The 22,472-nt window shown below is 42.7% G+C and overlaps 1 long non-coding RNA gene across 1 annotated transcript in view; it reads right to left on the bottom strand.

Annotated features, from left to right (window-relative positions):
• LOC144389717 (uncharacterized) overlaps positions 1–22,472 on the bottom strand; it is a 64,994-nt gene extending 42,522 nt beyond the window's left edge. The window contains exons 1-2 of the long non-coding RNA XR_013453863.1: positions 22,327–22,472; positions 20,536–21,072 (exon numbers count right to left, since the gene is read on the bottom strand). This is a non-coding gene — a long non-coding RNA (uncharacterized LOC144389717). The remainder of the gene's footprint in view (positions 1–20,535; positions 21,073–22,326) is intronic.

Here is a 22,472-nt window from a genome sequence, read left to right as displayed (position 1 = left end):
GAATTGTGATGAACTGAGAAGAAGGATTGATTGTTTGTGAGAGTTTCCTCCCTGGACTGATAACACAGCTGGTAATCTCTCCAAAATTCCCTGCATGCACTCTAGGGACTCCTACAACAATCAAGATACAACAAGTCAGCATTTCAATCAGTCTATTTTTTTACGGCTTTTATCTCTAGCCGGAAATTTGTTCGCGCGTAATAACGCTTTGGGGTGCCACACAAGAATGTTGAATCGTGTCCATGTTTCCTGGTTCCATACATTCATAGCATGCAAACTGTTAAAGCAGGAATAAGTTGCAACAGAGAATCCTCGTCACGATTAACCAAGCGACGTTCTTGCAGAACAGTTGTACCTGTGGTCCACAAACCAACGTGTGAAGTCACAATGGCAACATCCACTCCTCACATCCACTTCATGGCTATCAGACACATAAACACACAGCTGGAGGAAGCACCGGCCGCATAACAACAACTACTTTAAATAAAGTGAATCATGGTTTTGTTTGCATCATAAAATGTGCTTGGTTTACTCCGGAATCACTTGTGCAGCAGAGACCAAAACAAAATGTAGGTGGCATGCTTACCTTCCACCATGATTAGCTACCCTGCAGACTTGCCTTGTATATGGTCACTGGAGCGCTGTAAGAGTGGTTGGATTTTGTATTGATCACCCTTGGAGTGAATCTATTGCCACCACACAGCTCGCAACATTGAGCCGGCTGAGCCGGCGGCCAGCAGTTAATGGTGCGAAAAACGCCCAAACACAGCAACTAACAGCATTAGTGCTGATTTTGCCCGTGTTTACCTGAGGTAGGAGCTGGATATTAGGCGTTATGCTACTGTGACGACCTCATGGGTCTGGGAAAGGTTGTCAGCGGTGACTGCCGTATCAGCGCAGTGCAGAGCGGCACCCTTAAGAAAGCCAGTGGTGCACAACGGGGACTCGCATGCACTAAAATGCACTCACCACTGAGCCGGAAACGTAAGCAAAGCAGAGAGGAGACATGTCCATCCGCTCAGGTACTAAGAAGTCAGACAACACATTTAGAGATTTGGCCAAATATCTGGTGCAGTAAAGTCATGTTTCTTACGAAAATATTGTTTTTGTTTGTTTTCTGTTAACGATTGATTTTTCATTTTTGGGAAAAAGTTGTATAATTACTTGCAATCTAGCTAAACCAATGGTGAATGAATGCACATTATGTAAAATCCAATCAGGACAATATTTGGACATTATGGCTGATCAAAGCTTTTGAGCAGAATCAATAGATAAATTCCTCCACTTTTTCCTATTAATGGGTTTCTAGAAACACAAGAGTCAAAGTCACACGCCACTGTTCCACACGTATGTAGATAATTGCTTTAATTAAAAGAACACTTTCATTGTCAACTGCAGCAAGCATCTCCCTCGAAAAAGTTATTTTCACTGAGATTTGTTCTGTTGTGTTTCTCCAGCAGGCTGTTGAGTTCTGTAGCAGGGGGATAGTCACGCCAGAGCTGCTTCATATGAATAACATTTCATGTGCAATAATCTGTGGCTTTGTTGTCACAAAATAACACACACACACACACACACACACACGCACACACACACACACACACTCATTCGAGGAATGACTTCAACCATGGCCAGAATCACAGTCTGCCTTTGTATTCTACTCTCTCTCTCTCACACACACACACACACACACACACACACACACTCAGGGGCGCATACGCAACCTGAAGTAAAAATAGAGAACATGTGGCTTCACCGTTGAAAATGGTTGACCAAACAAAAATGCACGTCCACAGCAATACTCGTGGCAATTCCTATAAATGAATGTTTGTTTTGTGACTCTCTTTTTGCATTTATTGCTTTCTTCTTCTTCTCTTTTTCCCGTCAGAAATCGTATTACAATAAAGTGACATTCTCTGACATTCTAATTGAAGTGGATGTGAGTTTTGGAACTTGATATTCTTCTTTCTGTCTACGCTGTGTCTGTTTCTGTCACTCAGTGAATTCAGTAGATGAACTCTGTCAAGACCTTTATTAAAGTACAAACTTTGTGACATTTTGATATGAAGTTGAGTGTGAGTTCAGCGGTGTTGTTTTGCTGACAGATTGCTGGAGGTAATCAGTGCGCACATTTACTTCTTGAAGTTTTTTTCATTTAAGAGCTCCTCTAAACTAAGACTAAGGCATCTAAAGAAAGAGATGGAAGTGAACGACAGCAGAGAAAGAGATGGGAAACAGAATAAGAAAGACAGAGAGATGGATCAGATATACCCTCCTTTGATCCCTTGAAGCAAACCCGAGGTTAACATTGTATTAACTTTCTTTTTCTTTGTGTGTCTGTGAGTCCTTAAGATCTCATCCTATATAATGAGTAAACATGCGTATGCTAAGATACGTTTCGATCAATATAAATCAGTGATGTAATGTCTCAATGCTGTTCCAATGTGTGAGTGAGAAGAATGAGAAGTGAGAAGTGCAAATCTTCACATTGAGACAACTATAAATACTGGATCCGCTGTGAATTTGTGTTGCAGTGTTGGATTTTTGTTACTAGCCAGGGAAGCCGTTCCCCCTGTTTGCAGTCTTTGGGTTTCGCTGTTGGCTTTGACATTATCTACATTTTTCTCCAGAACTTTTTCCTAATAAGGCTGAATGAGGTTCCTCCTTAATAGAGCCGTGTCCACTCCACACAACAAAACAAAGGATTTCACCGGTCAGATGTGTATTTCCGCAAGCAGAAATCCACTGAAATCTTACATGTAGACATGTATGTTTCATCCATGTGTTTTTCTCCAACATGAATCTTTGCAATGGTCACAGAAGGGCTTTAACTTAATAATTAGGAGCATTGCTCTCTCTCTTCACAGGCCGTGTGGGGTGGTGTGGCGCCGCAATGGCCACACATTACTGTCAGTACATGTAATGTTCCCAAAAGTAATGAATTCACAACTGTGTTTGTGTTTGTGTACATGCGTGTGCTTATGCGTGCGGGTGCGTGTTTGCCACAGTGATTTTTTTTTTCCTGAACTCCAATTCCCAGTCATAGCTTAAAGAACGGTAATTGCAAAGCCGAGGGGGGGACTTGAAGTCATGCTGAGACACATAAACATCCCATAGACACGAACGGACATAAAACAGACACTAATCCAAACTGATACGTGAAAACAAGGGGTCCCATTCAACGTCAAGGACCATCACAATATCTATATTGTGAAAATGAAATGCCTCTCAAGGTTTTATTAAGTTAAATTATATATAGATGAATAATGTAATATAATTTAACAGAGGGAGATGATCATCATCAATGGTTGTTATGATGAATATGTAGAAAAAAGGGCTAATCGGAGGAATGTTGAAATGAAACCTGAATGAGATCAAGCAGTGTCGGCAACTAAGTAAGCGTGAAAGATTAACAGGTGAAAGAGAGGTGAAAGCATCTGATCAATCAGACGCTGCGGATCAAAAAGAGATGCGCCTGAAAAAAACGGACTAAAAAAACAATATAACGAGATAACGTTAGTACGTTATTGGAAGATACCGTAGAACGTCCCTCGACACACACACATCCTGTTGGTTTGTCAACAACCACCAACACAACATCTGCTGTAACATGCCCGCACCGCACAGGCCACACAAGAGTGCTTCACACGCTGTCAAACTCTACCTGACTAGCGGGTTGTTCCGCCTCAGACAGGTCATGCACTCGTGCTGTGACTCTCTCGTAACACCAGGGTTTTTTTTCTTTTTTTAACTCAGATCAAGGAGACTTGTCCGGACTCGCTGTTGGATGATAATGGATAAGATTGATCAGTAATTTGTATACGAGGGAGTTGGGTTGAAGGTCAAAATGCGTTGCTGCATCACAACATCACTTGTCCTCATAACTGCCTTATTTCAGAGTAAACATAAAACTTGCTGTTTAAAAAGAAGCGTCTGTTGGACGGGTGTCAGTATTTGTAACTGGGTTATAACGACCAATGAGGTAACGGGTGTCCAGGACGTTTCCAATGAGCCACATGAAGCCTTTCCTCCACACATCTGGAGCTACGTACATGGAACAGGTGTTGGGGCAGAAGACACTGAAGAGGGTAACACACACGCAGACACACCATCGTGCACACTGTCTCGTTATCTATGCTCCCACTTAATTCATGGTCTTAGATCAAACATTATAAACAATCTGTAACACTAAAGCACATATCGTATCATAACTAAATAGATGGAGACTGACTAACATCTGTTTTATAATTTACACTTCTGTCAGATGGCAGATTGCACATAACAATATGATACCGCATGATGTTACCACATGGCACAGGTGCAAACGAAAAAAACTGCAGGCAGAGTTACACACAGCTGTCGCTTTGTGTCTCATAATCATTGTCTTAACCGTAACTGTCCTTCAACCCCACGTGGCCTCTTTGACACACCACACGGTGAGACAGCCTCTCTCTTTTAGTTTAGTTTAGTTGATTTGTTCTTTTCCTTTTCTCCTTTGGACAATACATGATGTTTTTCTTTGTCCTGACTCCTGTCTCCTCTGAAAAGTAATGAGCTGGCAAAAGTATGTGTGGTTTACTTGTGGATTTATGCATGTGCACATGAGAGCTTGGACGGACACGTCCGTCTTTGATTTGTAAGCACAAATAGTCTAGTTTCTTCTCCTCTTGCTTTCCTTCTTTCTTTCTTTCACTCTCTCTTTTTGTTCCTTTTCATCTCGAGACCTTTAGAATCAATAAAAATCTAACCAAACGTAAAATCCACCGTGCCATGAATACAGATTTCACCAATTTCATTTCCCTCCTATTTACGCCACTCTGAAGCTGCTGCCGCCACAGGAATGACAACCCTTGTTGGGATTCCGTCGCATCAAGCCAGCAGATTTGAATGCTAAACCCATTAGCCAAGCATCACTCACAGTCAGAGCTGGCGATGATAAATAACCCAACCAGAGAAATGTGATTAGCCGAGTCTGAGGCAGGGGATCTAAGGGAATGAGTAACGGCAATGTTGCCGTTATCGGGCCTCAGTCAGATTGGAAATCAGACACCGTGAAAACATGAAATGTTCATCCGCAGTGGGTTGTGTCGGCTGTTTTCCTAAATCATGGGTTAGGACCCAGAATTGGGTCTTTGGTGGGTCGTAATTAAATGAAAGCTGAACTTTGCGTGCCTTTTTGCAAAGATCTGAAAGGCTTCTGAAAAGTCACTGATCTGAACATCAAAACGGTCGGCTGGTTAATATATTTTAACCTGCAAGAAACGGTGGGTTTTCTGAGTGCCGCATTCGCCTGGAGGGTGAAGCCGTGTTTGAGTGAATCATTCACATTCACCTAACAGTCCAACGCGTACAGCCAGACTGTGAAAAACACCATTTGTGTAGGTCTGTGTGTCTTGAACTCTAGCTCTGTTTACTGTTTTTTTTCCATCATGCTCTGGCTGATAATCAATACAACTGAAGCAAGATGGTTTATTATTCATCACAATTTCTCCTACTTCATGGCAAAAAGTTGGCCGACGTGAAAAAAAATTAAAACTAAACGAATGCGCTTTGAATTATTCATTCATTTTGATGCAACCGGTAACAATTTGGACCTTTGACTGATGCTTGTTTGACACAATGTGCTGTCATCACTGAATCTCTCTCTTGTGGCTCCTCAGGGTTTCATAGTGGACAGTCATGCGTCACAGGACATACGAGGAGTGGCATCAGGTGGGCTCTGACACCCGCTCACCAAAGTCACACCAGGGAGCGGCCTCGCAAACCCGGAATAGGAAATTTGTAAGTACAGATTTACTGAGGCAATCTGAGGCGGCATAGAAGTATTTTCTTTTTACTTGATAGAACATTTTGCTGCTCACAGATATTGGTCACTGTATTTATGTTTGTTCATACTGTGAAGTGATCCCTTCCCAATGATATTTGAATGTCAGTAATCTTGTTGGAGGATATAGTGTGACAACTTGGTAGAAATGCTTGCTCACTGTTTTGCTGAGATTCAGATAACAAGACAAATATCACTATCATGTCTTTAGTATGCAGCCCGGATCATGTTAGCTTAGCATGAAGGCCAAAGTCAGGCACGCAAAAACAAGCGTCTAAACACCTCATTAAGTGGATAAAAGATCATTTTGATGTTGATGCCTTCATCTCGTATCATTATTGTGTACTTCTCATTGTTTTTCTCTGTTGATATAAATCAGTTATATCTTCAACATGAGAAGTGCTGTTAGTTTGTATAAGAGCCACGTTGCAAAGCATTGTAACATTCAAAAGGTCAACCTGGATTCAGAATCCCACATCGCAATAAGACGATCGATTCAATCCCCCTAAACCGGTCAGATATACGCATTTACAATAATTATAGTATCTCTTGAAGTCAAACTGAATTTAATTATGCAGTTAATCACTATGCAGTGTGTAAATCTGTTAAATTTCACTTGGAATCCAAAGGCTGAGCAGCACTATTTTAATGAAACGGCAAATGCAGAGCCAGCACACACATTATGATACACAATTCAATTGATTGTATATCAGTAGCAAGATTTTTTCCCCTGCAACCCAGGAAACATAAGCACAGCACAACTTAAACCATCAGTCCTGGTTAATTATTGGGAGCAAATTCAATTTACCCTCACTGGTTCTCTGACAAGCCCATATACCATCTAAACGCAGCCACCTATAGGTTGCAAAGCATTTCCTGCAACAAACAATTACACAAACACGCACACACACTCACATCGATTGACCTTTTGAGCTAAGTGTTATTAATACATGCTGGTCGTATTAAGAAAGGTTAACGAGCAGTAAGGCCAGCACCACTCACATGGAATACAAACAAGAACAGTAGAGACCCGACCCGACATGGGGGAGAAGAACCTTTGATAGAGATTCATATTAATGGAATATCCTGCTGTAGTATTATTTCCTCCCAAAATGTCCATTATCCATTCATTCATGCATTTATTATACATGTATACAATTACCGTTCTTCAAATGAGTATTAAGAATTACACAAAAAACAATAGCTGCTTTAATGACAAAAGGACGACCAGCATACAACTTGCTAGTTATAGCAAGTTATATAGCAGTTATAGCAAGCTAGTTATAACAGCAACAGTGTGTGTCAATTTCCATGTGTTTGCACAGGAAACACACAATATAACATCATAAATGATCTGAAGCTGTTCTGTTTCTTTATTGAGTGTCCAAAAAAAACGAAATATATCTTTTCTTCCATTCCACATCATAGGGGCTGCCATGCGTGGCTCAAAGCTTTAACGATCTTGGAAAGTACTTCAAAAAATGTGGAGTCAAAAAATATTGCAAGTAAGAAATGACGCGGAACATCTCTCTCTCCCTCCCCCCTCCTCTCTCTGTGTCTCTCTCTCTCTCTCATTCTCTCCCCCACTGGGTCAGTGTGATGATGGTGTCAGTGTCTGGACTCAGCAGCGGCATATTTGCATCAGTCATCCCAACTAGACCGTGAAGAGAAGGATTTCCCCGCTCAGCCCTGCCAGTGAGTCAGTGAAATATGCCCTCATAAAAACCTCGCTGGACTGAAACCAGACGTGAGGAAAACTTGGATCCATTTAATTGGCTCAACTTTGGGGTCTTTGCTTTGGGCAATGCAGATTATTTGTACGTGCAAAGCGACATCCCAGAAGAGCGTCGCATACAATAATGATGCTCATAAGGCATGTGAATAAGAATGACATTATTCTTCGGGTATTTAATAGATGTGGTTGTGAAAGATGAATATAAATATACTACGCCTCTGCTAATGTTGAAAAACCTGTTACTGCAATCTAGTTCCTGCATTTTTCTTCAAATCAAAAGGAATGGACACATTTGTTTTTTGCTGAAAAGGGGATAACTGCGTACTGGGTTTCTCTTTGTGCTTGGAGTTTATTGACAGCAAAGGTTGCTTTCTCTAAACACGTTATGATATTTTTATAGCATGAAAATGAAATGGCGAGTGGCAGGAAAAGCGTTCCGGGCAGTACAGCTGCATCAACACTATTCTGCTGAGACACCAAAACGACACTCTGGTGTGCTTTCAGGTTGGATAAAAACTCAGTGTTACAGCCAACACCACTCAACCAAACTCAACCTCTAATTAGGCCTGCTGCTCCGAGTTTAGAAAACCAAAATAAATCCATGTTATAAGCAGCCCCGAGACATCCTAGAAAATCTGGCTGAGATTGCAACTTTGTTGCTTAATTAATTGAACAGTCTGACTTGTACAAAACTGTGATAAGGCTGAAAGGTGGTTAATTAAAGGCAGCGTGCGAGCCGGGCCTAACTCACATGCTGCATATCCAGTTACATCCCAGAGACTATGAGGCAACATCATGATGCTCAACTGGGTTCATTCTTTCAGTTATGTTGAGGGCATTTGTGTCCTTTCTGAAAAGTATGTGTACAAACATAAAGCCGGAGATTAAAAGTCAATACAATCTTTCTCACCCCAAGCTCTCTCTCCCTCCCACTCGTTCTACCTCTGAAATTGGTGCGCATTCTATCTTTTTTCCCTGGAATTGGGTCAGACGTGGAGTCACCCAGCTGGGCCTTGATCCAAAGCTCCCTCCGAGGTAAACTTCCAAAAAGAGATCCCTACTGCTACTTTTAACTTTTCACCTCCTTCTTCCTCAAAGTGCTTTGTTGATAAACCCACTTTGAGGTTCGCTGGTCTGTGCTCACCCCCTCCCACTATCTGAGTAATGCGGAATGAGAGTTTGGACGCACCCGAAGACGTCCACGCTCCTTGGCACCTGAAAGGTGAGTTAGACTGATTACAAATCTCAACGCCAGCTCTCTTTGGAGCCCTTGTCGCCATCCGAGCAGGCCTCAGACTAAAACTCCTTGTTCACAACAAACTAAGAAATACTTAGTGGCAACTACACCGGTCTCACTCACACATACACAGATGCAGACACACAAGCACATTTGATCAGTGGTGCCGCTTGCTGTGCAAAAAAAAAAAAAAAAAAGAGGACAGTTCTCCTGCCAAGGCGACATGCTGTTGGCGGAGGCTGTGAGAGGCTGCAGTAGCCTGCTCACTTAGCACTTCACACACAGTCTGTCATTCCCTGCGTTACTCCATCAGCTACAGCATGAAGTGTGGGCGAGGGTTTTTTTTTTGGTGTGACTGTCCCAAAAAATAAATCGTAGTCCTGGATAACCTGGAAACAAAGTAGAAGAGCTGAATCAAAAGTTTGATGCTGAGTTGGTCCAGAGTTTTTTTTGAATGAGCTCAGACTGAAGCCGAGCGGGAGAGAGAATCCACTGGAGAGGAGGCCCGACGGCGGACGAGTGACCGCAGGTAACCTTTCAATTGTATGTATATCCTTGTCAAGTGGGTTAAATGTTGTATAGTGTTGACCACAAGGGGGCCACTGACACAGTGTGAATATACTGACGCACACCCCCGACGCACTCACACACACACAGTTGGCATATTGCTTCGATTAAAAATGGAAAAGACTCACGCACAAAGCTACAGCAGAGTCACATATGCTCAGACATCTTCACTTCCTTTCTCCCCTGCCTCCATGTTGATCGTGATGACACAAATGCACCCCTCACCCACTGCCAGACTCCCATCTGCACACGCACACACACACAGACGCACACATCAAACATCACTTCTCCTGGCATTCACACAAAGAGACGCAAATAGCTCCCCCCCCACACCTCCCCCTTTCTCTCGCTCTGTGTCTTTGCCCTCCCTCGACACGCACACACATATAACAGACACCTTGTGAGAGAAACACCTGATGTTGGACGACTACGGTGAAAAACTGATGCCTGCTGTTAACTGAAATCATGCACCGTGTGTGTGTGTGTGTGCATGAAAAAAAACGGAGCATTTGAGAAAAGGAGTGATGTTATTTTTCTCAGGGATGATAATCTTTTATTTTTAGGCCCTCTCTCTCACTCTCACGCACACACCGGCCATCAAAATCCCCCTACTACTATTCCCCAGGATGTGGGAGTGTCAACAGTCAAGGGCGAAACACACACACACACACACACACACACACGTGCACCTGCACAGGCACAATGAACCCAGTGTGACACCAGTTTCACTGCAGGCGTTTTGATAACACCTCACACGACTCAGCACTGCTCTGCCAAAGCCTCTTCAGGTATCTCCCTCCGGCTCAAGGTGGGTGATGACAGCATGAGTTTGTAAGCGCACCGACTATTATTAACTCTGTGTCAAAACCATTACGCCCTCATTTGTTTATTTAATCAATGCATGGCCAGGATCTTGTAAATGTTGTAGTCACCCATGACATTTTGTTACATAAATGATGGCAATCAAGCTGAAAAAAATTATTTATTTAAGGTCAGACTGTGCTTTTACATTTACTATGCACTTTTATTGGAGTAATTTTAAATATGAACATGATCATGATCACAAAATAAAATAAAAAAATGACAGAAAACACAAATGTCTCAGAGTTTCTGAAGGGTCGGAATTTGGTTAAAGCTCTGTTAGCGTTTAAACACTTAAGAGAAACAAGTAGAAAGAAAATGTTTGTGTTCAATTACTGCTGAACAAAATCAATTTACAACAAAATCCTGTCTTGATACACGTTTACTATCCTCTCAATTACATCCATTCCTGGATCAAATTAAATATTTAAAGACATCGTTAGGTTCATACGTTGCCCTCAAGTCAAAGTTGAATAAAGTTTAAATGCATGTGGAAACATGTACATAAAAAAGCAGCTAGCTGTCCAGATGTGATTAATGGAGTGAGAGCCACAGTCGACCCCTCTGACCTGCACCAAGGCTGTATAGGACAAGAGCTACAGCGGCCTTAGGGGCTGTGCATAATTGTGTCTGCAAATGAGGAAATGAGAGAAAGAGGTGTGTTTGTGTGTGTGTGTGTGTGTGTGTGTGTGTGTGTGTGTGTGTGTGTGTGTGTTTGTGTGTGTTTATGCGCATGCATACTTTTCATGTATGCATGTGTCTGTGTCTGTGTCTGTGTGTGCGTTCCCTGAGGCTGTGACAGACGGACTCTAAACCCTGTTACCCACACACCCCACTGCCTCGCTTAATAGTGCATGAGATAAGAACATTTGGACCTCAAAATACCCCCCTCCACCGCCCAAACCGCACCACCCCCCGATCACGGCTCCATGGGAGATTTAGTTTTATGGCTCCCCAGATTGAAAATGGCTCCCATGGTTTGGACTCTTGAGCGGAAAGTCCACGTCAACGACCTGACGTGTCGACTGGGATCCTGATCCGAACACACACACACACACACACACACACACAAACACTCAGCAGCTCAACGGTGACGCACGGTGGGGGGACTACACACTTAGAGGCGAACGCACACTGTAAACACATGTGACAAGTAAAAAACACAGACATGTAGCTAAACAAACATATAGTGACACAGATGCACAGACAGATACCGTGCGCACATGGACATGAACACATGGAGACCAAGGGACAGAACAATCTGGCACACACAAAGGCAAAGCAAGAACACACTACATCACAATTTGTCCATTGAGATTTACTGTGTACAAAACAGTAGGTTCACCTGCTCCTTCCACCATTTCCTCTCAGAGCCAGTTGGAAGGTTACATCTTGAGCACAAATATATTCTACTTTGTGTCATATAAGAGAAGGAAAAAGCTGTGTGTACAGAGCCTAAAGTCAGCTACGGAGAATATATCACTTAAAAAGGACCATAACCCATTTTCAAAATGTATATTCTTATGGTGGGGGAGAGGGACAATAGCCTTGCTCACAAATATTGATTTAATGCACCTAAGCCATGGAACCTGCAACCTGCGAGATTATAGTGTCTAGCTCAGGAAGTAGAAAGAAACCCACATTTTGAAAAAAGCATTACTGGTAAGACATTTATGCTCAAATGCGGTAATGCAGGCAGAGAGAGACAGAGAGAGGTATAGAGTGGGAGGAAGATGCAGACATAGACTCACAGCCAGACACCGATACCGAGAGAGAAATAGAAGCAGACACTCATCCAGCAAGAGATCAAGGTATAAAGTGAGGATGAGAGAAAAAGACAGACAGGCATCCCAACTGTGACAGGCAGACCACATTGGCCCGAGGAACCTTAAAGTGCAAATACAGAAAGACAGCCATGCATAGCAGCACGTAACAGAGAGGGAGAGAGGCAGGGGAGGGGGGGGGGCAAAGTCAAAGTGTAACTAGAGGGGATAGAAAAAGTGAAAGAGGAGGTGTGCAAGTAGGGTGAGAGCTCCAGATGGTGAGAGAGACGTACACGCCGACTGATAACTCGGCAGGGATTCTTACATGCGCGTAAGGGCACAGTCCTAAATACTGCATGACAAGGACAACTTGTCTGTCCACCACACCCTCTAAGCTGAGGCTGTGAAACAGGCGGCAAACCAGCCCGTCAGATGACCAGCCGTCCACACTGGCGGCATCAATGAGTCACCTCATTGTCGGGTTGATCGAGTTCCCACGAGGACATTGAGAGGGGACTGATGGGACTTATGCTGAGACTGTCCCAGGATGCGCTCTTTTTTTCTTCTTTTTTGATTAACGGTGCCACTGAGTGCAGCATTTTTATATATTTATTGCTTTCACAAGGTCTGGCTATATTTGTAGATCCTTTGGAATCTCCTGGGACAGACGAGTCAGCACCAAATGACAGCATTTTATCAGTCTGCCACACTCCTCCGAGACAAGAATAACAAAGACCCTCGTCCAAAAGTCTGCAGTTACATTTTCAAGAGAATTCAAAATGGTCCCTGAAGTTTTGAGGAGAACTGTTAACATTTGTGGCTGGCGTGGTCGCTGTCATTGTTAAATCTGCATTTCTGTCTAGCATCACTGCTGTCAGTGGGGAGCCGGGTGAACTGTGGGTGAACTGAGGAGGAAGCTTGCTCACCGCTCTCCATTTTTCTAACGCGGCACAACAACATCTCGCGGAGCGTGTGCCACATAATTAAGTCAGAGAAGGAGATAAAGAGGCAGAGAGGACGGGGGGGGGGGGGGGGGGGCAATGGCAAAAAGAAAAGAGAACATATGTCAAACAGATAGTAAGACAGGGAGTAAAATGGGGGAGAGAGCGTGTTTCATACTGACTCTCTTTGAGTCTGAGTGGCCGCAGTTCACTGCGTCGGCAGCTCTCGTTACCGCGCGCGGCCGAGGACATCAGAGAGGCTGCTGGGTGGCTGATTTCTATCTGAACACAGACGACAACTGAGGCAACCAAACAAACCGACAGCCGGAGAAATAGTGGCACGCAAATGAACACAGAATCACCGACGCACGTTAAACACGTACTGTTGAGGCTGGAAGTGGATTATATACCCAACCAGACTGCAAAGTAGTCTGACTGGTACACAGGGATTCATTTTGTATGTGAGAGTAATCTGGCCAGTCACGTTCCTCTAAGCTGCCTCAGGTTTTATGGCACGTAATTTGAAATAAAAGTAAATGAGTCATATTAATATACTGTACAATTAAGTTGTATGTTAATATTCTTAATTCCGTCTACGCCAATTAAAGTGTTTACATGGGGCCGCTTCAATTTTGAGAGAGAGAGCAAATTGTTCCTGCTGACAAGTTATTATCCTGACGGTAAGATAGCTACTCACAGGAGAAGTGTCCATTTTAGGATTTAATTAGACGCAGACGAAAGTACATCTTTAGGGAGTGTTTCATTTTTGGATTGTAAGCATTTTCTGGATTCCAAGTAGGGATACTGTAACATGACCACAGATTACAGGGTCACATGCGATTCCACCCTTTGAGAGCTATCTGAAAGCTAACGCCGCCTGCTCGTCAGAGGCTGATGCATAATTCAAAGCGTGACTCATGCTTACTCAACTCATGCTGAAGATGACGTCTTGACCTTGTCTGGGATGAAATGTGTGTCCACTGTGATTCGGCACTGGTTTGTTTGTCTTAATAAGAGTGTTGAGGTGTTGTGAACGTTGCCGCAGGCTATAACAAACATTGTGTGTGGGCTGGGCTTGTGTGTGTGTGTGTGTGTGTGTGTGTGTGTGTGTGTGTGTGTGTGTCAGTGACAAATTCAGCGAGTCTCAAGCACACATAGTGCACGGTACGAATCAGAATCTTATTTGATAAAGCAAGGACATCTACCGAGGACATCTGACCTTGTGCGCTGGCAACACAGAATGGCTAACGGCTGACGCATAGTATGCATGACTCGGCCTTATTTAGCAACATTCCCACCGGAGATTACACACTGAAATAATATGAAAGTAGCCTTCATCACAGATGACAATAAAAGCATATTTATTTTTTTATTGTTTATAAAAAAAAAGCCTCAATTTTAAATTGCAATCTGGACTCTTTTTTTTCTTGCACAAACATTTCTTGATAAGAAACTGCTTCCAGCCCTATTTAGCACACAGGCTTCCTCCAGCATTGAAGCACTGTACTACATTATTGAGAACGAGGCATTTACTCGAGCTTATTCAGCCCATTTCCAGGCACTCAGATTATGTCTGGCAGTGGACTGGAAAATCATGTCAGTGCAGATACTTATGGGAAGGCTATCATAGTCTGATGCATAATCTACCTCCAGGAAGCCCAACATTTTACATTAGCCATCACATGGCTAGAAATGGCACATCCATACAGAAAGGTTTACCCACAAAAAGATCTTTGATGCAGACCATTGTAAGAATCGCATGGCAAGCAAGATACATTTTTCTGGTCCTTTTAGAGTATGCCAGTCCAGCATCATGCAGCATTGTAATTAAGAGCAGGACTAGCGTCTGAGATGGGACGGTGATTCAGCAGATCAGTGTGCATAGTATCAAGAGCTCAGAAGACAAAACATCTACAAAACTACAGTTACAGACTGGGTCCTTAAAGCAGGACGTACAAACATATTCAAACAACTCCTGGTCCAGTCGACACCTTGTTCAGCTCTGGGTGTCGTCCGGCTGGCTTTACTGGGTAAATGAGCAAGAGCATGCAGAGATCATCATTCCACGCAGCAATATTCATATTAAAACTCATATTGCTGAATGTAGAGGTGTTTGTACACAAATGGGTGCAGCAGAAACTGGAGTAGTTTCAAGTTTTCTCTCAGCTAGTGATTAGAGATACAGTCAGTGCAGCAGGATTGGATTGTGCTCTTTAAATGGATCACTGTGATTCACAGTCTTTCTCTTTTGCCCCTTGTGGATAATTATTGAGAACAAAAAAGAAAATGAGAAAGAAAAGGCCCCGTCATCTGAACTCCCACACACCTGCATGTGAGGAGAAGAACCAGAGCCACGGGTCAACCAAAAACAACAAACCGAGAGCAGAAGGATTTGGCAGCTATCCTGATCCTCCTGAGGTGGGAGGCTTGACAGGTCGTAGTCTTAATCAGGCAAGCGTGTTCCTGCTACGAAAAGGTCAGATGGATGTGTTTGGAGAAAAGCAGCGACATAGCATGACCACGTACTCCCACAGAAGACAAACACAGACACCCGAAAAAGACTAACACGGGATTTTAGTGTAGGGATTTTTTTTAAAGCGGATTTGATTCGCCACCCTAAACCAACACTACAGGGCCATGGAGGGTGTCATAGTTTGAAGCCTACGGGTTGCAATGTGTTAGCATAAGCACAACACCGTGACCATGTTCTTAGTATAAGTTATCGAATGGACCGTTTGCCACAAATTAACCAGCAAAAGGTTGCTTGGAAATCTGTTAATAGAGACTGTTAATAAGGACCTCCAAAATCCCCATTTGTCAATCAAGTTGACAAATATAGTCATTGTGGCTGAACGAAACAAAACTGAGGAAGAGGCAGCACATTAATGGACTGCCGGTGATTGAAAGGAGATTTATTGAAAGTGGGACGTAAAAACAGAGATACGTACATACAGTGAAAGCTGTTAGCAAAATGATTTTCTGGGTCTTTATGGTAATATCAAACCATTACAGTAAATGTAAGCTGCACTGGTGATCCTTAACTGCAGTGTGCCTTCAGAGTGCCGCCAGTGTTCATCCTCTAATGACGAGTGTGCGTTTGTGTCTATGGAATCACCGCTTCCTAATCTACAACCAGACGATAACAGATTTGTCTGCGATAAGAACCATGGTCTTTACACGTGTGGCTGTCTGTCTACCAGGCCGGTCTATCTTCATATTCGTGGGTGTGTGTGTGTGTGTGTGCGTGTGTAGTCGGTCTGTCTGTGTGTTACCATGTGGATATTCCCGATGAATGTCTTTCCTTGTGTGTGTGTATGTGCATGTGTGCGTGTGTTTGATAAGGAGCAGATTTAGCCTTTGATAAAACCCTAGTCTTTAGAGGGATTATCAGTCCATCCCCAGACAGCAGCATGCTGTGCATTTATGGAGGTAATAAGTTGACCTGTAATAGACAGACCACTGGCTGAAGCTCGTTTTGGAAATTGTGTTCTTATATCCGCGCCTGTGCTGGGAGGAGAACAAAGCATTATCTTCAGGGGCATTTCTGGCCTGCTAAGCAAGACAACATGTGAGCTCCCAACCAGTGAGTTTGGATATGTCTTATGGGTTTTCCAACTGATTTTCCCGGCAATTGTTTGTCGTTTGTTCTTGACTTGACTCACATCCCAGTGGGCAAATGTGCACCGGGCAGAAAGACTTGGCACAAAGAAAGACATTAACACCCAAAATAATAATAAAATAGCTAAATGTTATGGACGAATTCATCCCACTGGTTTCCTCTTTACAAAAAACATTTTTGTAGTTGGATTTCCGTCCCCATGACATCCAAAAGCTATTTCTCATTGCATGATTTGGTTATTTCAAACTAGGACTAAATCCCTCAAAGGGTCCGACTATGCTCGATACAAGCTGAATATTTTTTCGGTTGAAGCCGTAAAATAAATCTTTACGCCTAATATTTGCCAAAGAAAGCCTTTTGTTGCCCATGACCCTTTTAAATGTTTCCTATCTGCAAAAAAAATACATTTCAGTTAGCCGTCCTTTTGGTCATTTTTTCCATTTTACGGAGACATGTCAGTCAGACATAAAATGACTACCCCACTTTGTCATGGTGAAATAATTACTATAAACGGAAGAGAGACCGATATAAAAAGCACTGTATAGCTTACTATGTGTATTTTTCGTATCTTATCTTTTTCCTCTCTCTTTCCCCACATCTCTCTCTTTCCGTCTCTCTCTCTCTCTCTCTCTCTCTCTCTCTCCCTCCTTCTTTTGCTGCCCATCATTCACCCCCATGTCTCTGTTCCTCGCTTCGTGTCCATAGCTTCCCGCTCTATCTCTTCCTCCCCTCCTTCAAGCGCTCTGCCTTGTGCGCAGTCATAAAGAAATCATTTATTCCTGCCCTGCCCCCCCCATGTGCGGGTATGTATTAGCATGCCAGCGCAGCCTGTTAACTTATCTCGCGGCCACAGGCGCCCGGTGTAAAACTAAGCTCTGATGCTTTGCAACAGGATGACCAAAGAATGCCTGTAGCTCGGAGAATCAGGACTGTCGTCCCGATTAGTGATGGTTGGCCTAATGTTTCACTGCACTGTAATTTACTGTACCCACAGTGTGGTGTATTTGTGTGAGTCACTGATACTTGCACAAAGGGAACATCAACACAAAGTCAGCTGATGAGTAAAATTAGATTGAATCGTTGTTAAAACCATTTTTGGGGTTCTCATTTTCATCAATTCAGTCTCTTTTTTTGTCAAGTTTGATACAGATATAAATGAGTTAGTTGATGATGAAGCTCAACGTGCATTTGTCCATGTACTTGTATTGGAGCATCAAACCCCATGTGTTTTCTGTGCAGAAATAGTGTAAATTAAATAATGCATAAAGTACCATCGGCCATCGGTTAACAGTGTTTCTTGTGTATCAAATACTGCAAAAACAGATTGGAGCTTATCTTGTAAGAGTTGTATTGTTGTTGGTTGATGAACCATAAAATCTAACCAGTGTATACGCACACGTGTATTGTAGTGATTTCCTGTAATGCCCACAGGCTACGTCCGATGGTGTTTAAAACTAAACCTGATGGCTTCCCCAAGGCTGACCACAGGATGTCTGAGAGAATTAGGCTTACTGTAGTGATTGGTTATTCTAGGCTTAATGTTGCGAGCCTATTCTAGTCCAATGCACTTTGCATAACATCAGGCCAGCTCACGGACATGCTTTGTGTTACAGAAATATAACTACAAAAGAATTACGTAGACTAGAATGCATGGATGTCTGAGTCGGTCTACTTTGCTCCCACACAGTAATACGCTTTGTGGTCCTAATCAGGCTTCACCAGAAAATGAAGTACTTAATATTAATGTCATAGCAAATACAGATGGGATGAGAGATTATGTTGGGGCAGATTTAGTTGTGCATATGCTGCAGGGACAAAGATGTTGTGAAACCATTGCCCATTTTAATGAGCATTCCAGCTTAGAAGGATATTGAGACTTCAGAGCTGGAAGATGCCACAGATTGCTGTGCAAATGTTGTCCCGAGTAACTCAATGGATTAGGTTTAGAAGTTCAACTCCAACTGGGACGTCCGTAAAAAAAAAGAAATGCATTTGCTCATAAAGCGTCCACCAAATGGTAAATGTTATGAAAGCTCTGCCTGTATTTGATAATAGCATTACAGATAAGCAATGTAATTAAGCTACACACTGTGGAGAACACTGTATTGTTGCAGAAAGCATACCATGCAATGCCTATTGAGAGCTCAGTGCTGGGCCTGTCATAATGATTAGTTATGCTAAACCTGATGTATCTGTTTTACTCACAAGTTCATTAACTGGGTACCGTACTGAATCTGCATACTTATAATCCACAGTAGAATAGGCCGGCTAAATGGAAGGGCAGAATGGTTGTAGAGCTCTAAATGTAAGAAGCAGACTTAACTTTTTTTCTTTTTGCCTTTGCGCATTAAAGGAGAACTAGACCATCTTAATCCTATTTGAAGCTACCATGCTGACACTTGAAATATAACATGTGCTTGACATTGTAGACAACCATCCAGCTCTGTACTCCATAAACTAAATTAGATTTTACAACAATTAAGCAAAAAAGGTGTCACATTGTTTACTGAGCCCCGTTCGCACTGATCCAGTCATTTACAAACTGTGACCTGAGCCTGTTCCAAAAGAGCAGCACAGAGACGTTCTATCAGAACCGTAAAGCTCTCCTGGTAAATTGACCTTGAGCTCACACAGATACTGTCGGGTACAATTATGTCCTTCTGCCTATGAAACGGATGATTTGGGCTGAATTCACGCAATCTTTTATGATCAATTTTCTATATTTTAGGCAATAAAAGCTTAAATTAATTTATTGGCACATTAAAAATAGAAAATCCGTTGACTGAGTTGAAGACTTCAATAATTTAACTTTTCTGTTTGGATGTTTTTCCTGCATTTTGCATCCTGCAACTGCAAGTTTCAAGGGGAGAAGATATTTTTGGGCTAATCTTTAATGTAAACAAAAAAATGCCTCTTGACACCTCCGGTTGTACCTTCCATATGCTTCCAGTGAAAAACAAGCTATTTTTGGGGAAAAACACGGTAGATTACAGTAACATGAGAGCACACAGCCACGGGCCACATCCCTGTGTTAGCTCTCTCTGCAGCATGGGGACAATGTGATGCTGCGGGAACATGTGGATTGCAAAGCACAGAGGCCGGAGGCGGAGCTTGAGTGCTGACTCGCACCACTGTGCGCTCTCATTGGCTCTTAATGACATCATTGATTATTGAGTCTTGCTCTAGCGCTCCCTCACACACACACACACACACACACGCACACATATTGTTCAAGCACAGGTTGAAAGGGAAATAAATGAACCTTCTTCGTTCTGAAGCTCTTATTCTGCTACGCCCTTATTGGTATTATGGGTCCGACTGAGGTCAACTGGACAAGTTACAACTGTAATACGCATTGGATGTCACGTAACAAAGAAGAAGTGATTATGAGAGAATTAAATAAGCCAAACACACCGGGTTGGTCAAGTCAAGTCTGCTGAGACAGAGACTTTAAAGACAAAGAAGTTGCATGGAATGTTGGACCAGTCAGGGAAATGTGCAACCTTATGAAATCACTGATCCATCATGAACTGTCTACAGCCAATCAAATACTCTATAACATGCAGTAAATTGGATTATGTTCATGAGGCACTTCAGGTTAAACGTGTTTTTCAGTGTGTTTTCTGCAAGTGTGAAAGTCAAACTCCCCAGTTGTGGCAAAACCCTTAGAGTACAAACAGTTTATTATCTGACGACTACAATTGGTAGTGACTAAAATGACGATGGTTACCGCGGAGCATTGATTTGTTTCATTTTATTGTTTTAATCGCATTCATCTTGATTTTTGGTTACAACAACTTTCTCACATATATATAAAGCCATACGGGCACCTCAGCCTCTACCAAAATTCAACTGAAATTCAGATAAAAATGTTGGTATTCTGTGTTTGTTTGTGGCGTTAGCTGGTGCTCGCTCTCAAGTGAGCAGGGAAACCCTACAAACAAAGAAACAAAGAGCAAGAGTCACAGTTCAAGGTAATATCACCTACCATTGTGGAGGGCCGAAGAGGATCATAGATGCAATATCCTGCTCTCCCAGTGACTTTGGGGTGGCATGCTGTCTTGTGGAGAGACACACTGCACATTCTTTATAAGCCTTAAAGTGTCTCCATGAGTTTTAGATATCCATGCGTGCCTGAAATGCATCCCGCATGGCACTGCTGCTCCTCCTGAGGTTTAAATCCGTATGAGATGGGTCCTCACCTTCTCCAAAAAGAAAAAACGGCAGTCTCTTAATCCTCGTCTTCTTCTTAAAAGCTGCTTGGTGGGTGACTTTACATCTTCCGTGTGATTTCCTCATATTTTCCTTTCTTTAACCTCCAACTGAAGAAAACCTTTTGCTGGTTAATCTGGTGTTAAAATTCACCTAAGGACGGATCCCAGAGGAATCGAGAAAAATCTTTAAAAGCAAGTGTTCATTACTGGTATTCCAAAAAAGAAAACCAAGTCATACATTGTTGGAAAAATGATGTTGAATCAAGTAAAACTTTAGCTGTCAGGCTGTGCAGTGTACAAGTTGGTATGTGCTGTAAAAAGTTGGAAAAACAAACGTATCCAAAATCAATTATTATAAAGAACACCACACTTTTTTTTATATACCAAAATAATCCTGTAAATGCAAATTGATAAATTGACTCGAAAGTTGAAGCCCAGGACTATGGAATGCAGGAAATCCAAACAAGTTATTTGGCCACACCTTCACATGATGAAGAAACTTTTAAAAAAATCATGTAAAGTGATTTAAGATGTTTTACTCAGCTCACATTAAATCAAGAAGACATTTGGATGTTGTAAGTATGCGTACTCATCCTCACGTACTCTGGCGGGATTTAAACATTTGAACGACAAAAGGGGAAATACAACCTTATTCTTCAATTTTCAACAATTTTCTTCAAAAAAACTAAATTGAAAATATTTCATATCTCGTGAAAACCATTTCAGGCTTTACAAAAAGTAGATTCCTTGTGTATTTGCGCTCCTTTCGGCCGGTCTTCTTTGTATGACTGAGAACAAAGGAGCCTTTACTGTAACAAAGACGCTGCATCGACTTGTACCTGTTGCACTTTTTCTAATCAACTACAACAACTTTCCTGGTGCTTTTCGGGACAAACATAACGCGTGTCTATCATTTTTGACTCCAAACAATATTCCACATTCGAGCAACAGGTTTAAATTCTGTCGCCGTTTCGTTTCTTTAGCTACTTTACACCTGATTGCATTGTCCTGAATTCCCTCAGTGCACTGGCAACTTCGCAAGAACACAAACCACACTTTCATAAAAACCCTTGCACGGGGTTGGGGACTAGTTACAAACTATTTAATAACAAATACTACTTTTTCTGCGTGCATAACAGGTCATTTTCTCCGCAAACTTCTGACAGGCAGTTGCTTTGTCTTGGTGCGTCGCAACATCCCCATGAGACGCAAATATACGGCGGCAGCAGGAACTCCATCTCCCCTCCGTGACAACGCGTTTTAAGCATCATATGCTGTAATATTGAGCGTAATGAAGATGCCTGCGTGCCTGAGCATCCCCTCAAGTTCTCCCCTCAAAGCGCCCCGCATCAGACAAAGGAAAAGGGGAGCGCTCCTCTCGCTCTCATTCTCTCTCTCTCCCTCTCTCTCTCCTCGCCGCCGCCGCTGGTTCTCGGTGTCTCTCGCCCCGCTTTGTGCTCCCAAGTTTGAGCGCTGACGCACCAACTACAGCGGCAACTTTTAACTGGAAATCAATTCGAAAGGAACGCGGCGGGGAGAAAAGGAAAAGGCAGGAGACAACTCACCAGGAGGCTTTTCGCTCTGCGCGCCTCTCCGCGCGTCGTGGAAAAAGTTTGAGAGGGCGCATCCAGCTTTGTGTTGTGGAGTCCCCCTTTGTCTACACGTGTGATAGATGGATGGGGCGCCTTTTGGCCGCGCCTAGTTCATTTCG

Source organism: Gasterosteus aculeatus, chromosome 20, assembly GCF_964276395.1.
Source record: "Gasterosteus aculeatus chromosome 20, fGasAcu3.hap1.1, whole genome shotgun sequence".
Taxonomy (NCBI): domain Eukaryota; kingdom Metazoa; phylum Chordata; class Actinopteri; order Perciformes; family Gasterosteidae; genus Gasterosteus; species Gasterosteus aculeatus.
This window is presented reverse-complemented; position numbering and strand designations above follow the sequence as displayed.